The sequence below is a fragment of the Sander vitreus genome, chromosome 4 (genome assembly GCF_031162955.1).
Source record: "Sander vitreus isolate 19-12246 chromosome 4, sanVit1, whole genome shotgun sequence".
Taxonomy (NCBI): domain Eukaryota; kingdom Metazoa; phylum Chordata; class Actinopteri; order Perciformes; family Percidae; genus Sander; species Sander vitreus.
The window spans coordinates 33,121,967-33,137,465 of record NC_135858.1 but is presented as its reverse complement, the minus strand read 5'-3'; the positions used below and the strand labels follow the sequence as shown (position 1 = coordinate 33,137,465).

The window sequence follows — 15,499 nt, the reverse complement described above, 5'->3', positions numbered from 1 at the left end:
ACCAAAAAAGCCCCAAAATATCACCAAAGGAAGAGCATTCCTATGACTATGAGTGACAAAAGCCACTTATATAATATATATATATATATACTATATATATATATATATATATATATATATATACTATATATATATATATATATAATATATATATATGATGTGGGTCTGACAAGCCAGACCCACATCAAGATGTTGGGTCTGGGAACTCACCATTGATGGAGCTCAACCGAGGGGCGGGATAAACGGTTGTCTTTCAAATAACCTCTGCATGCACTAGGATAGCGCTACAACCCGGCAGAGCAACAAAGAAGGTAGCGAAGCTAGTTGATAGATTAAACTTTTGCTGTATCCGGTCGGCAAAACTCCAAACATATCTTCCTTTTTTAAGAATGATTTCAGTGCCGTTCTTTGTTCTTTTCTCAAAGAAAAGCTTAACTCTGAGTCTTCCAGAAGTCCGCTGTTCCCAGCAGCAGCAGCCATAAGCCCGCCTACCGACTCTATACATGATGTGATTGGCCTGACCAGAGTTTGGTTTTTCCAGCTCGCAAGCCAGCGGAGAGTGCCTAGACCCCCCTGGCTGCAAATTAAATTTGCTGCCGCTAGGGTGCGTCTAGATTTCTAGGCTAATATTAATGCATACAATACATAATTCATGCATATAATACAGGACTATGTGTAATGCATATAGTTTGTATCGCTGTACAGAGGGTACCAAGACTGCTGTCAGCTGTTGTGAAATAAAGCCTCATTTACATATCAGTTTGATACACGCTATTACAATCTTGCTTTTGCTGCCGCAAAGCAGGGGATCTTTCCCTTCTTAAGAATTAGGGAGATGGAGGAGAGCGGAAAATGTTTTGTAATACTCTACAGTGAAGCCATCCTACCCTGGGGATTTACTGCTCTGTAGCGAGTTAATGGCTCCTTGAACTTCAGCAGTGGTTACAAGACCACCCAAGTCATTTGCGGATTATTTCGGTCTATTTGGGGGAAGGTTATATCATTAATACGGTTATACCGTCTGCAATGGGATGGCAGTCAGAGGTATACAGTTCAGACTCAAAAAAGCGCTGTCTAGATTTGAGCAGACGAAGCTTGGATTTATTCGTAGATAAGAGGTCAAAGTCTGCCTGCAGCCTAAGACGTTCTCTGTAAAGGGTAGGGTCTGGGCCGGCCGCATGTTTGTCATCGATGTCCTTAATTTTCCGTAGCAAGTCCACCGTTCGACTCTTTTTAAATTAGAAACAAAGGAGATAAGCTGTCCTCTGATATAGGCTTTCGAAGCCTCCCATAGTACGCCTCTGTTTGTGTCCGGCAGATCATTCAACGCAAAGAATAGAGTGATTTGGGAGTGTAGGAATTGCTTATAGTGATCCTCCGCTAGTAGAGAGGAATTAAACCTCAACTGCTTGAAGGGGTTAGAATGAGCGCGAAAGTAGAGATCACAAAATTATTTTTGCATAGGATTCTTGGCATAGTTAAACTATAGTCAGACAGAAACATTTCAGAAATGTGTTGCCACATCGCAGCCTCGGCTATATGAGGCCCCGGCGGGCCCGTCCAGGCCGGGCAGAGCAGTGTTGCCAACTCTTTTCCAATGAAAGTCGCTAGCACCAGCTCCAAAAGTCGCTAAAAGTCATGACGTCATACGCTCATTTGCATATTTTTGACGTCATTACGCAATCATTTGTATAAAGCTTAGTGGTTGTGTCAGCAAGGTAGATAGAAAGAACTATAACTCTTTAGCCAAATAATCACAAATTCAATACAGGAATTTATTTTACCTTATAATTATTACTTAGGTAGCCTATCTTTTAAGTAAAAAAATGAAATTCTACAAAGGGAGGGAAAAAGATCGATAAAGAATTCTCAAAGAAGGCTGGCTTGCCCAGGACCAGGCGTCCTGCTGTATGTCCTACCTACACCGGCCCCTGCACACCCTGTCCCCACCTTCCCTTCTACCTGCCTGCGCACTGTGCGCAGTGCTGTTGCACGTGAGGAGAGAGGGGAGAGGCTGCTCCGCTGCTCCTCTGCTCTCTGCTCTCCTCTCCGCCGCTGGGTTGAAACGGGTTCGGGTTCAAGACAAATAGCCTATTTTTATTTATTTATTTATTTTTTTGCTGGTCAGGCATTGCAGATTGATTCTCATAACGGGTCTATGCGGTGCCGATCGGTAAAAAACAAGATGGTCTTAGTAAAACTATTTCAGATTTAAAATTGCACAATTTCCATTAACTATTTTTATGTCAAGCCAAACATGTTGTAAATAGACGCGGTGTCAGCCAATTTTTCTAGGGCTTCAGCCCCGAATGTTTTGAGTGTAGCTCCGAATGTATTTTGAAAAGTTGACTGACAAATATGAAACCGGACAATAGCCTATGTAAACCCCCAAAATCATAAGTTGCCTTATTTCATTGTGCCTCTGAAGCAGACCTGTGCGTCGCTTTGTGTGTCCACTCTCTCTGTAAAAATAGAGATGAGCAGCGCGGCTTCCGTGGTCTGCCGTAGTTTCGGTTTTCCACCTCCGATTTAAGCAGCATACAGCCACTTCCCTACCTAAACTTTGTGTCATTCAGAGACAGACCAGAGTCTCAAATGGGGCTCTGCGTCTGTCCTAAAGTCTGAGATCAGCAGAGCAATCACATAATGCACAGCAGACTATAGTGAAGCAGGTAGATTATTGTCTGAAATATAGTGACTGTATTCTTGTAATATTTTTCTCAAAATATCACAACAAATCACAGAGAACACATATTTTGAGCAGAAACCTTGCTCAAACACATCTGAAATATTACAGTCCAGGGGTTTATTAATTCATTAAAATTAATGAATGTATCGTTGAGGTGAATAATTGTCATGTGCACATTTAAGGAGGTTTCTTCCCCAGCAAAAGATGCAAAAGAGGAGGGAAGAGGAAGGAATTACAGTAGTCCAGCCTGGAAGTAACAAATGCATGGACTAGTTTTTCAGCATCGTTTTGAGACAGAATGTGCCTAATTTTGACAATGTTACGAAGGTGAAAAAAGGCTGTTCTTGAGGTTTGTTTTAAGTGGGCGTTAAAGGATATATCCTGATCAAAACTCCTACATTTCTGACAGCAGTGCTGCAGGCCAGGGCAATACCATCCAGAGTAGCTATATCTTTAGATAATAAGGTTCAGAGGTGTTTAGGGCCCAGCACAATAACTTCAGTTTTGTCTGAGTTTAACATCATAAAATTGTAGATCATCCATGATTTTATATATTTAATGCATGCTTGAAGTTTAACTAACTGACTGGTTTTGTCTGGCTTGATTGATAGGTATAATTGGGTGTCATCCGCATAACAGTGAAAGTTAATTGAGTGTTTCCTAATAATATTACCTAGAGGAAGCATATATAAGGAGAATAGAATTGGTCCAAGCACTGAGCCTTGTGGAACGCCATGGCTTACTTTAGCGTACCTGGAGGATTCATCGTTAACATTAACAAATTGAGATCAATCAGAGAAATAGGACTTAAACCAGCTTAGTGCGATTCCTTTAATGCCAACTAAATGTTCCAGTCTCTGTAACAGGATGTTATGGTCAATGGTGTCGAATGCAGCACTAAGATCTAGTAAGACAAGTACGGAGACAAGTCCTTTGTCTGAAGCAGTTAGAAGGTCATTAGTAATTTTCACCAGTGCAGTCTCTGTGCTATGATGCATTCTAAATCCTGACTGAAAGTTCTCAAACAAACTATTCCTATGTAGAAAATCACATAACTGATTACTACCTTCTCAAGGATCTTGGAGAGAAAGGGGAGATATATCTATATAGATAGATATAGGTCTAGGCTAAGACCTTAGGATCGAGGTTGGGTTTTATCACAGCTACTTTAAATGACTGTGGTACATAACCTGTTAATAAAGACATATTGATCATATCTAATAATGAAGTGTTAACCACGGGTAACGCTTCTTTAAGTAGTCTTGTTGGGATGAGACAGGTAGATGGCTTAGCTGAAGAGACCTGTAACATTAATTGTTGCAGGTTTATAGGATAAAAGCAGTCTAAGTATATGTCAGATCTTGTCGTTCTTTCTAGCGGTCCTGCGTTTAAAGGTGAACCGTTTGAAGTTGAGGGCAAGAGGTGATGAATTTTATCTCTAATTGTTATAATTTTATCATTAAAGAAGCTCATAAAGTTGTCACTTCTCATCTATCTCGCTATAGGAATAGATGGCTCAATGAGCTGTGACTCTCTGTCAGCCTGGCTACAGTGCTGAAAAGAAACCTTGGGTTGTTCTTGTTGTCTTCTATTAGTGATGAGTAATAGTCTGGTCTGGCATTTTTGAGGGCCTTCCTATATGTTTTCAGACTGTCTTGCCAATCTAAACGAGATTCCTCCAGTTTGGTGTAACGCCATTTACTTTCAAGTTTTCGCGAGATTGGGAGTTATACCAAGGTTCTAGTTTCCTTTGCTTAATCATCTTCTTTTTGAGGGGAGCAACAGAGTCTAAAGTCGTCCGTAGCGAGGCCGTAGCTAGTGCTGCCACTAACGACTAATTTTCTAACGATTAATCTTTCGACAAATTTTTCAATTACTAATTACTAATCTTAATGACTAATTTTAAAAAGAATCAAGTGAATAAAAATCAAGTGTTTGTTATTTCGTCCATTTTATTTTGAACTCAACTGAAGGGCCAAAACATAAAATGTCACTTGTGCAATAAACAATATAAATAACTTACATGTTACCAAATAAAAAAATGACATAAATGCAGATATAAATGGAAGTTAAAAAAAATAATTATCGATTTGCACCTGTCAATACAGAACAAAATATTCTGTAGCCATCAATACTGCCGACGTTGTCTTTGCTGTAAATCAAATCAGTATATATTTATGTTTAACATGAAGTATACTACTGCTTGAGTGTAGTAAATCAAGAAACATACATGTGTACAGACAAGGCTAGCAGCAGCAGCGCCCGCGTCAGACACCTTTCTGGTGCGTAAAGACAAAAATCTACGCAGCTGACACACAACAGAAACACCACGCAGGCAGTGTGTAGCTGCTCGCGCTCACACTTGCGTGCATGGCGGGGTTTAAAACATTACTGCAAAAGTCTAAGTAGCCTGTTTAACATCCAAAGACAGTCATTGTACTTGTCAAGAGTTAATAAACAGTACAGACTTGCTTCGCCGTTTCATTAATAATCATATACTTACGTTCAGAGGCGGAGTCGGGACTTTTCCCGGTTGGCCGGTAGTGTTTCGAGGCCGCGAGGGCTGGTCTGATAATAGTTATACATTGCAAGTTCTTAGCAACACCATCCGCGGCCTGGAAATATTCAGACTACGGACCTGGAGCTCAGTAAACAACAAATATAAATGGCTGTAATGTTTTCCATGTTGGATGTAGAAGATTAAGAACAAGGCTTTCAAACAAGTTATAATTTAGTTTAGGTTTAAGATTAATTAACAGGCTTGAATCAAAGATGGCTGCAACTCCCTCCTAGGCCAGAGCCTCGAGGAATTTTAGTATTATTATGACTGGGAGGAGTGGCTTCATTTAGACTAACATATTCTTCATTGCACAGCCATGTTTCGCAATCAATCAATCAATAGACTCGGTCAGATTTCTGGATATGAGAGCGGCTCCGTCCCAAAGTGGGATGAATGCAGTCTCTCCTAATCAGACCAGGCTTTCCAGGTATCTACGTAGCCCAAATCATTAGCTGGGCACCATCCCGACAACTAGCAGTGGAAGGATGACATGCGGCTGTACATGTCATCGCTGATCAGGTTTGGCAGGGGTCCAGAGAAAACTATTGAGTCCAACATTGTCTTTGCATATGCACAAAGTGACTTAACATTAATTTTAGTGATCTCCGATTTGCGTAATCGGATATCATTACCACCTATGTGAAGTATGATCTTATTGTATTCACGGGTTATCTTTAGCCAGCAGCTTTAGATAGGGATTCCACATCGCCCGCTCTGGCCCCAGGGGACGACACACGACCACAGCCGCTGGAGCCGCCAACTGCACGTTCTGCAGTATAGAGCTCCCAATAACCAGAGTTGGCTTCTCAGCGGGTGTATCACTGAATGGGGAGAAACTGTTAGAAAGGCGAAGATGTTGGTGGTTAGCCATAGGCTCCAATAGGCTCATAGGATTAGCGCGACCACTGTCATGTGCACTCCCCGGTTTATTGCTAGCGCTACGCTTCTTTCGGACAGTCACCCATTCGCCTGGCTGCTCGGGGCCTGCCAGGGGACTGCTAACAGAAGCTACAGTATGTAGGCCCGCACCAGCTACGGAGCGCTGGCTAGCTACGGAAGCATACGATTTTGATTCCATGGTGCGGAGCCGTGCCTCAAACTCACTAATCCTCAGCTCCAGAGCAGCGAATAAACTACATTTATTACATGTATCTTTATCACTAAAGGAGGCAGAGGAATAGCTAAACATTTCACACACCGAGCAAGGGAGAGCAGGAGAGGGAGAGGAATTAGCCATTGCTAATGGCTAAGCAAAAGTAGCTAACAGCGTTTTAACAATTGTGAGATCAGCGAGGCAGTCGCTGTAAGGGAAGAGAACTATAAGTGCTTGAGTATAATTAGTGTAGTTTAAATGCAATCCAGGCAATTAGCCGCTAAATTAAACAATAAAGCAGAGTTGAGTAAGTTTTTGCTGGAGCAGCAAACTAGCGTCTGTGAGATGGGAGCACCGGAAGTGCGACAATACGCTTGCTGTAAACGTCAGCACGTCAGCCGTGGGTGTGACGTCATTGTGATTGGTTTAAAGAAATGCCAATAAACCAGAGCATGTTTCTCTCCCATCCCAGAATGCTGTGTGGACTAGCCAGACCCTCCTTTGCTGCGCTGTGGAGGAAATGAAGTCAACCACCTTCAAATACGCATCATCAAAGAATGTGCCATTAAAAAGGATGTGCTGTATAAAAAGTTGTTGAGGTGTCCACACCACAAAATCACAGTATGTTAGCTCTGCTTACCTCTACCTCTGCACTTAATACATATACCTGTGATCTAACTTTAGGCTCATTGCACCTTTCTCAGTGACAGTCAGGCAGAACCCTGAGTCTGAGCACGTAGTGCGGCCGTTTGCAATGAAAGGACATAATCTCTAACATGCCAGGCTCATGGCAAGAACAGGTCACCATCTGGTGATATACCGATTAGGGCTGCACGAAGAGGAAACTATCTAATTGTCATTATTTTGACTGATATTGCAATATGAATTACAATATTGGAGGGAATGATCATTTTTGTTATGATCATTTTCTTTGAAAAATATTAAAATTTTAAACATTTAAATGATTATAGTGTGATTTTTGCAAGGATCTGTACCAAACTAAGAATTTTTCGCCGATTTAGCAGCAATCCATGGCAGCTCTGGGTTACTGATGAGCCCTGATGCTGCAACATTGAGGTTTGCATGAAGACTCTGGCAGTGTCCTCATTTAGACCCCATCTGATGAAAACAACACTAAAGTGACCCATGTTATTTTGAACATTTTGGAGAACAACTTACCTTATTCTTCCTATGTATATACCTGGATGCTTCAGTCGAAAACTGAGAGGAGCGAGGATAGCAAACTCTGAATCAGAGATGAAGATTTCTCTGTGCTGGCTGCCTCACAGAATGACGAAGCAATAACTCTTCCTGCTATCTGATCAAACCACACCCTAGACTTCTGTTCCCTGGTCTTTTCTTCAACTAACTAAGACTCAGAAAAGAATTAAACTATCAAGAGCTGTAACTATCACCCAATGTAATTTTGCTACTTATGAAAGAATTTTATTTTATACCCCATATAGTTTGATTGAACTTGGCGCCGCTGCCAATGGCACTTAATGTACAGAAGAGGGCTAACGTTAGCTAACTAGTTAGCCCTAAATGTATGCCGTAATGGCATAATACATTAAATTCACAATTTACTACATAAACTGGTAAAACAAACTTCATCATCGCAAGTTTAACAAAAAATTACTTACTTTTGTACGACAGGTTGCCATCGCACTGCTTTCTTTGCTTTCGTCTTACAGTACTTGACAACCATCGTTGTCCAATACTTTTCACGACGCATTGTGGGATACTTTGAGTCCACTATATAGGGCATAATTATTCTTTCTATACACTGGGACAGCACTAGTGAGTGATTTCAGACACAGCTGTTGTTCCCTGGCTCTCTCATCTCTCCGAGGGTCTCACCCAGTTTACTTCAGTTTTTAGACAAATGGATGGACACATGACGGCGGAGGGGTACGTGCCATTTTGGACTGAATCAAAGGGTCGCATTAATAACAGAGATATGTAAAATATGCCATTTCTACTTAAGATAGGTGATTCATCCGTTTAAAACTACAAGTAAACAACGGCCCAGAGAATTAAAGACTACAACTGACTCTCTTTATACAACCCTGTGTTGAACAATGCCAATGAATGAACCTTGAGCCTTGATTTGACAGTTGTGTTTTGAACTGAAGAATAATCAGAATAATAATTTGTCATGGAAAGTGTCTCTTCGAGGCAATCATTCTAGTGTGAACCAAGGTTATAATCGTTAACAAAAACGAACAAAATAACGAAAACTAGGTGGGAAAAAACATTGTTGTTGACTGAAATAAAAATAAAAACGAGGCATTACAAAAACCGATAAACTAACTAACTAACTAAAATAAAATAAAATTATCGAGTAAATGTCCTTAGTTTTCATCTTTGTCAATGTCTTTCATAGAGCAAATAACGTTATATCTTTTGGAGTTGACATTTCCAACCATAAACTATGCCATAGACCTATATAGTTTCTGACTGGGAACCCAGAAATTCCGACATTCCATGTCAAATTGAACACAACATAGTCCATGCCCCTCACCTGGCATCATGGCGGTACCAAATGTTGGAAGAAAGCGGCAGATTCCTATTTGATTATGACTGTGTCAGACAAAAGCAAGTGCCTTGGAGTGGAAGGTGGTACAATATGTGGACAATTTATTCTAGGGAAAAATCCCATGAATTTGAAAGTACATTTGAGAAGCGCACACAAGGAGGCTAACTTAGCTTACCTTAACAAGGTAAAGGAGAAAGCAAAACCCCCTTTCACTGAAACAGAAGCTAACCCCGGTACAGGGCATGGATGTATGGCTACAGGGCCAGGCAGCATGACGGAGACAACCGTAGGACAGAGAACACTACAAGCGTGCTTTCACCGGCGATAGCTGCTGGTTAGTGAATACGCAGGAACACTGAATGTGATATTTGATATTAAACAGGGCAGCATTCAGTCCAAAATGGTGGCCGCACTGTAGGTGTATTATTATAACCTCTGTTGTGGAAAAACTCCCACCATAGTGTAGTATAGTGAAAGATCCAGTTAGAGGGTAACTACTAGGGATGTGACGAGACACCAAGCACACGAGATCAAGACGAGAAGAGATTTTAACCTATTTTACAGAAATCGTCAATGATGAAATAAGACTGAAGAAATAGTCCTTTATTCAATCGAAAGTCACAAAATGAAAACCGAGCACTGAATGGTTTTGCCACAAACTCAAATGGCTTCTCTGCAGTTAAACTGTTACTTATTCCATATGTATGGTGGAGAGATAGTCTCTTCACTCAGAGAACCAACGTTACAACGTAACCGAGCGTTTTCTGGCAGTAGTTGAGACCACGTTTTGTCTTTGAATTTGTCATTGTACAGTAGACAGAGAGAAATAAAGCTTATTTTACTATTGTTTCATAGTGATTACATTCTAAAGCACAAATAAATTACCATCAAACATAATATAATAACATGATTTTTGTGAAGACAGATGTTATATTCTCCTCCTCTACATTTTATTAATTGCAGCAGTAAGCAAGGAAGTAGGCTACTCCAGTATCGATTTATGACCGTTGTAGGATGAAAGGAGAACATTTCTCTTTGTTTAATATCATTAAAAGTAAAGTTAGGTTTTGCTGTCCGCCTTCCGACTCATTTCAAATAGGACAGAGATAGAGTGGTCTGTGCGAGACAGCGCCACAGTGAACTGCACGCTGCGGACGTGTGTGTGAGGGAGACAGGGAGAGCGGCAGTACGTTTTAACGCTGGGTTTTACAGGCAGCTTTTTTCTTCTTCCACTCTCGCTCTGCAAAAGTAACTCAAAGTCGACTTTGGAGAACGGGCGGTGGATCTTCTATGCTAATTTCGAGGCTGCTGCTCTTCACTTGTGTACTGATATCGCGAGACACTTTTTACCTCAACGAGAAATCCCGTCATGTTTAATCTCTCGTGGGGACAAGATCTCGTCACACCTCTAGTAACTACTGTTCTTTTCAACCTGAACATTGGTCCAGTATTAAGTGAGATCGCTGCAGTCGGCAACGGCGAAACACACTACAATCTAAGTTAATAGGGCAATTGTCTAGCTTGTATTTACCTTCACAAAAGTGCTCGTTTTACCACTGACAGGCTCAAATTAATATTCTAAGCATCTGACAACATTATGGAAAGGATTTCTAAGGCAGTCAACCTTTCTGTTAAAGAGTAAGATCCTTTTTTAAACATAAAAACATCTGCGAAATTGTGTTTGCTAAACCCACCAGACTCCATATAAATAAATATTGATTTTAGCATCGTAAAATACACTTCATTAAAAGTCGACAGAAACTAAATAAAACTATGAAAATCTGTCTTTTCACTTTTCCAACCATTACAACTCTAGTTTTGGTTGAAATAAGCACATACTAAAAGTATTGTTTTTCTAAATGGATTCTGTTGGGTTTAGCGCTATCGATCTCAGAGCTGTTTCTGGTTAAACATAAAGGTCTTAAAGAGGTTTTAAAAAGGGTATCTCTGTAGGGATCCTGTCCATAATGTTGTCAGACACTTTGAATATATCGGCCGCCTAGATAGCTCAGTTGGTAGAGCAGGTGCCCATGTGTAGAGGAGGTTTACACCTCTACGCAGCGGCCACGAGTTCGACTGCGACCTGCGGCCCTTTGCTGCATGTCATTCCCCCTCTCTCTCCCCTTTCAATTCTTCATCTGTCCTGTCAAAAATAAAGGCTGAAAATGCCCCAAAAAATAATCTTAAAAAGAATATTAATCTGAGCCTGTCAGCTGCAAAAACAGAACTTTTAGTGGACCAAACTGACGCTGAACATTTTCCACATAGGGTTACATTGCAGCTCGGTCTGCGGCTGCCGGTTACAGCGTTCACGCTTAATACTGGACCAATTTCAAAGATTGTTGTTCCTGTCAGTCACTTACACACAAAACCATAGGAAAATAGGGTCCAGGTTGAAAAAAACGGTAGTTGCCCTTTAACCCTTTAAATGTAGTATACTGAAAGATCCAGTCAACCACCATTGTGTAGTGTACTGAAAGATCCAGGTAACCACCATCAACATGGTCTCATGGCAGTTCGTGAAATGGTTATTTTTAATCTATTAATTCGTGTACAACAACACGTTTATCAATTTTATTTCGTGGTGGCCAGCACGAAATGGGAACCATCTATATGGAGGTTGGGTTTAGGAAAAGATTAACGGGGAAAGCAAACGTCACACCCTGGGACACGATCCGCGGTCTCTGGGGGACACGCGACAACAACGGGACGGCGGAGGTTGGGTTTAGGAAAAAAACAACGGGAAAAGGACGCCTCACACACCGGGAGAAGGCCGCGGGGGATGCGCGACAATAACGGGATGGTTGCGATTAGGAAAACAACAACGGGGAAACAAAATGCCACACGCGGGAAAAGTCCTGTATTGTTTGACCCATCCACTACCCCGACCAACCTCCTTACGCGGATTTTCGGCATTTCATACTACTCGCTACCGTAGTCGTGCTGTGATCACGACATATGCTTCCCATTGAAATACATTAGTTTACATTTTTGTGCTGGCCACCATGAAAAAAACGAGAAAAATGTGACCATTTCACGAACTGCCGTGAGACTGGGTTGATAGTGTAGCATACTGAAAGATCCAGGTAAACGCCATAGTGTAGTATACTGAAAGATCCAGTCAACCACCATAGTGTAATGTACTGAAAGATCCAGGTAACCACCATAGTGTAGTGTACCCCACTCTGAGTGTCAGGTTTGGGTTACCCAGAGATATTGGTGGCGCCATGACAGAGATGCTCAACTAAATCTAGTCTCTGGACAGTAGGTAAAATAAAAACAAATTCCTTGTATGTGTTAAAAAACGTACTTGGCAATAAAACCCTTTCTGATTCTGATTCTTATGTGTGTGAGGTCCATCACAAGGAGATAGTCCCTGAACACAACACTCCCTCATCATGCAGCTGCCTAGACTCTGTCCGTCCCTAGAGACAAACCCAGGGCAGGGTACTGATGGAGTGTGTCCCCTGACCTGTGACCCAGCACTAAGCCCATGTTTCCCCTCGTCTTATCTCACCACGACATGATGTTTCTGGAAGTTCCACCACACCCTTTTTGCCATGCAACCTGATCTCACAGAATTCCGTGAAATGAACACGGCCCCTTAACTCAAAATTCTGTGATGGGCCCACAGAAGAATTCTGTGAAATGAACACGGATCGGCAAAAATGAACACGGCCCCTTAAGTTAAGGAAAAGGTTGTGGGTGGGCTTACGTTTACATGTAATGCGGGACAACAATGGGACAGTTGGGTTTAGGAAAAGAACAGGATGGTTGGGTGCAGGAAAACAGTAAACGGTTGGCTTTAGGAAAACAATAATGGGACGCGGGACAAAAACGGGACGGTTGGGTTTAGGAAAAGAAGAACGGGACGGTTATGGTTGGGTTTAGGAAACGTGACACGCGGGAACGATCCCCGGTCTCCTACTGATGTTTGACCCATCAGTAGTAATAGGCGGACAGCAATGGGGGGCAGGGGGGTAGGGGGTGCGCGCACATCTCTTTTCTAGCGTCCTGATTGGTCGAGGGTCGACCAATCAGAAAAAAATAAATAAATAAATAAATAAATAAATATATATATATAAAAGAAAACGCTGAAATAAATGAAATCAATAGTCACCGGTTTGTTGTGCCCACTGAGGGGAAGGGAACCCCGTGAGAACCAGAGTCATGACTGCCCGGAGTGGCCTGTCACAGTCTGGTGAAGTTTTAAAATCATGTATTCCTAAAAGGGAGTCTGGCGTGGGCTAGCTTGTTAGTTTGTTAGCTTCTGAGTGGTCTTATTTAGATTTTGTAGTTAAAACGTATGTTTATACCAATGGTTAACGGTTAAAAAGTTAGGGGTAGGGAAAGGGTGTCCAACTGTCATACATGGTGTGGTTTGTAGTGTTTTAAAAATCAGTGTCTCAGCCTGTCTGTCTGCTTTTCCCTGCCGTTTTTAGCTAGCATTGCTAGCTATCTTGTTAGCTCGTTTTTTTCGCTATTTTTCCTCCATAACACTCCACAATCAACGGTGCTTTTTCTTTAATTCTTTTGGGGAAAGCAAGAGGAAACGTCTTTCAGACATGTCTACACAGGGAAAGTAAATTAAAAACTTTTTTGTGGCATATATGTTTATCTAGCTAGTCTGCATCATTAGGTCCTTATCCATGTGTTTTTAGCTAACTTAATATATATTCTGATGTGTGTGTGTGTGTGTGTGTGTGTGTGTGTGTGTGTGTGCGTGTGTGTGTGTGTAACAATAAGTTACGGGAGTGAGAAATGCAAGGCATTGTGGCTGTTTTAACTAATTTATATCAGTTTTGATACTAAAAGACCATGTTGTAGGGACATTTATTGGTTTCAATAGGTAATGTACAGTATATTTAAGACGAAGCTACAGCTATAACATTATCTAAATGGTTGGTTTGTGACTAAACCTTTATCACATAAGTTCTCGCCATATGATCCATTTTCTTCATGATCAGGTTTAACAAATCTTAAGGTAGCCTAATGTAAAATGTTCTTTTCTTTAGTGTTAACCTTATAAACTAATATGGGAGATAGTTTTACAGTTAGCTGACATAGTCTGTCCTTGTTATAGCGTCAACTTCCTATATTACCTTCTAACAGATGTATTCTCAGTAATGGGCAATCTACTAGAAACAGGGTGCTTTTAAATCACTAAAATACTTGTGACAAACTTGTTTGGTATGCTTCTCAATGCTTTTTGCATTGGGATTTCAGGATGTTCTGTGTGAAATAGCCCTTAAAAGTGTTAGCATTGGGGGCTAACACTAATGCTACTTTTACTTTATGACAAGTGCGTTCTGACTGACCTATCAACTCACGTTCTCTGTCAGTCATTTCTAACTAGCATGTTAGATTGCTAACTAACTAGCTTGTTAGCCATCCATTGTCCTATTTACTTCACTAAAACAATAAGATTGACATCCACTGAACCAGAGTGCTTATGTTATCAGTAGTTAGCTTGTTCTGGTTTCCTAACTGCGTCGCAAGTTATAGCAGCTTAGCTGGGAGCTTCACCCACCTAAAGTTAATGTTCGTGCCCATAAGGTGGTCCTTTTCATAGTGTCAACTTCCTATATTGCCATCTAACAGATGTATTCACAGTAACGGGCCAATATGCTAGAAACAGGGTGCTTTTAAATCACTAAATTAGTTGTGACAGCCCCGTTTGGCCTACTTCTCAATTCCGTTAGCATCATTGCTGTTAACTGTAAACATCTTAGGTTAGCTAATGTTGTATTTTGGTTTCTCCCTTGTAACTAGGGCTGAACGATTTTTGAAAAAAATATTGCGATTGCGATTCAATATGCGATTATTTTTTAAGCTCTTTGTCTTCTGCATTATTTAACAAAGACAAGCAATAAATCATTATATAGTATGAACAATACAAGATTCTTGTTCTTTTCTGGAGGCCTGTATGTGATGATGAAATTAGGTGATGCGTGAATTTATATGAATGACATCTTTTATTTAACTACTTCAGTCACAGTAGTATATTGAGCACTGACCAAGCCTGGTGTAAACAGTCATTTGAAAGTCAGAAACAAATCACACAAACTAAAGTGCAGATTGCAGAAATATAAAAACAAATATGTGGCTTTACCACACTTAGTAGTATTCACATTTAATTATCATTTACTGTAATAAACGTGTAAACGTGGATTGCACCTTTTTAAACACTGTCCTTGAACTCTACTAGACAGTTAAATAAGTAAAAATATAGTATATACAGTATATACAATGGTGTATTTTTTTTACAGCGCACACAAAGGGGCTGCCTCCAGCCCCACTCTCCCCTCATGAAGTGGCGTGCCGCGTGCATGACAGCGTCAACATTGCACTCACACTCAGAGACAGAGAGGCTATCGTTACGTTAGCAGTAGCATGCTGCTGCTGGTCTTGCCGTGGGATTAACTGTACTAATATAACCGTTGAAACAACGCAGCCATGCTGCTGTGAAAGCTCCCAGAATGTCATTTATCAGAGTCTGGTTGTTACCTCTTTCCTCCACTCCATATCTTTATAACGGAGCTAGCTAACTGGAGCTAACCGCTAATCAGAGCTAATGGTTGCTAACCGAGCCTTCAGTTCTGCGTACCTGTATCCATT

The 15,499-nt window shown here is 41.0% G+C and overlaps 1 pseudogene; it reads right to left on the bottom strand.

The window, feature by feature from the left end:
* Window positions 1-5,580: 5,580 nt before the first annotated feature.
* On the bottom strand, window positions 5,581-6,486 carry LOC144516127 (uncharacterized; annotated as a pseudogene).
* Window positions 6,487-15,499: the final 9,013 nt, after the last annotated feature.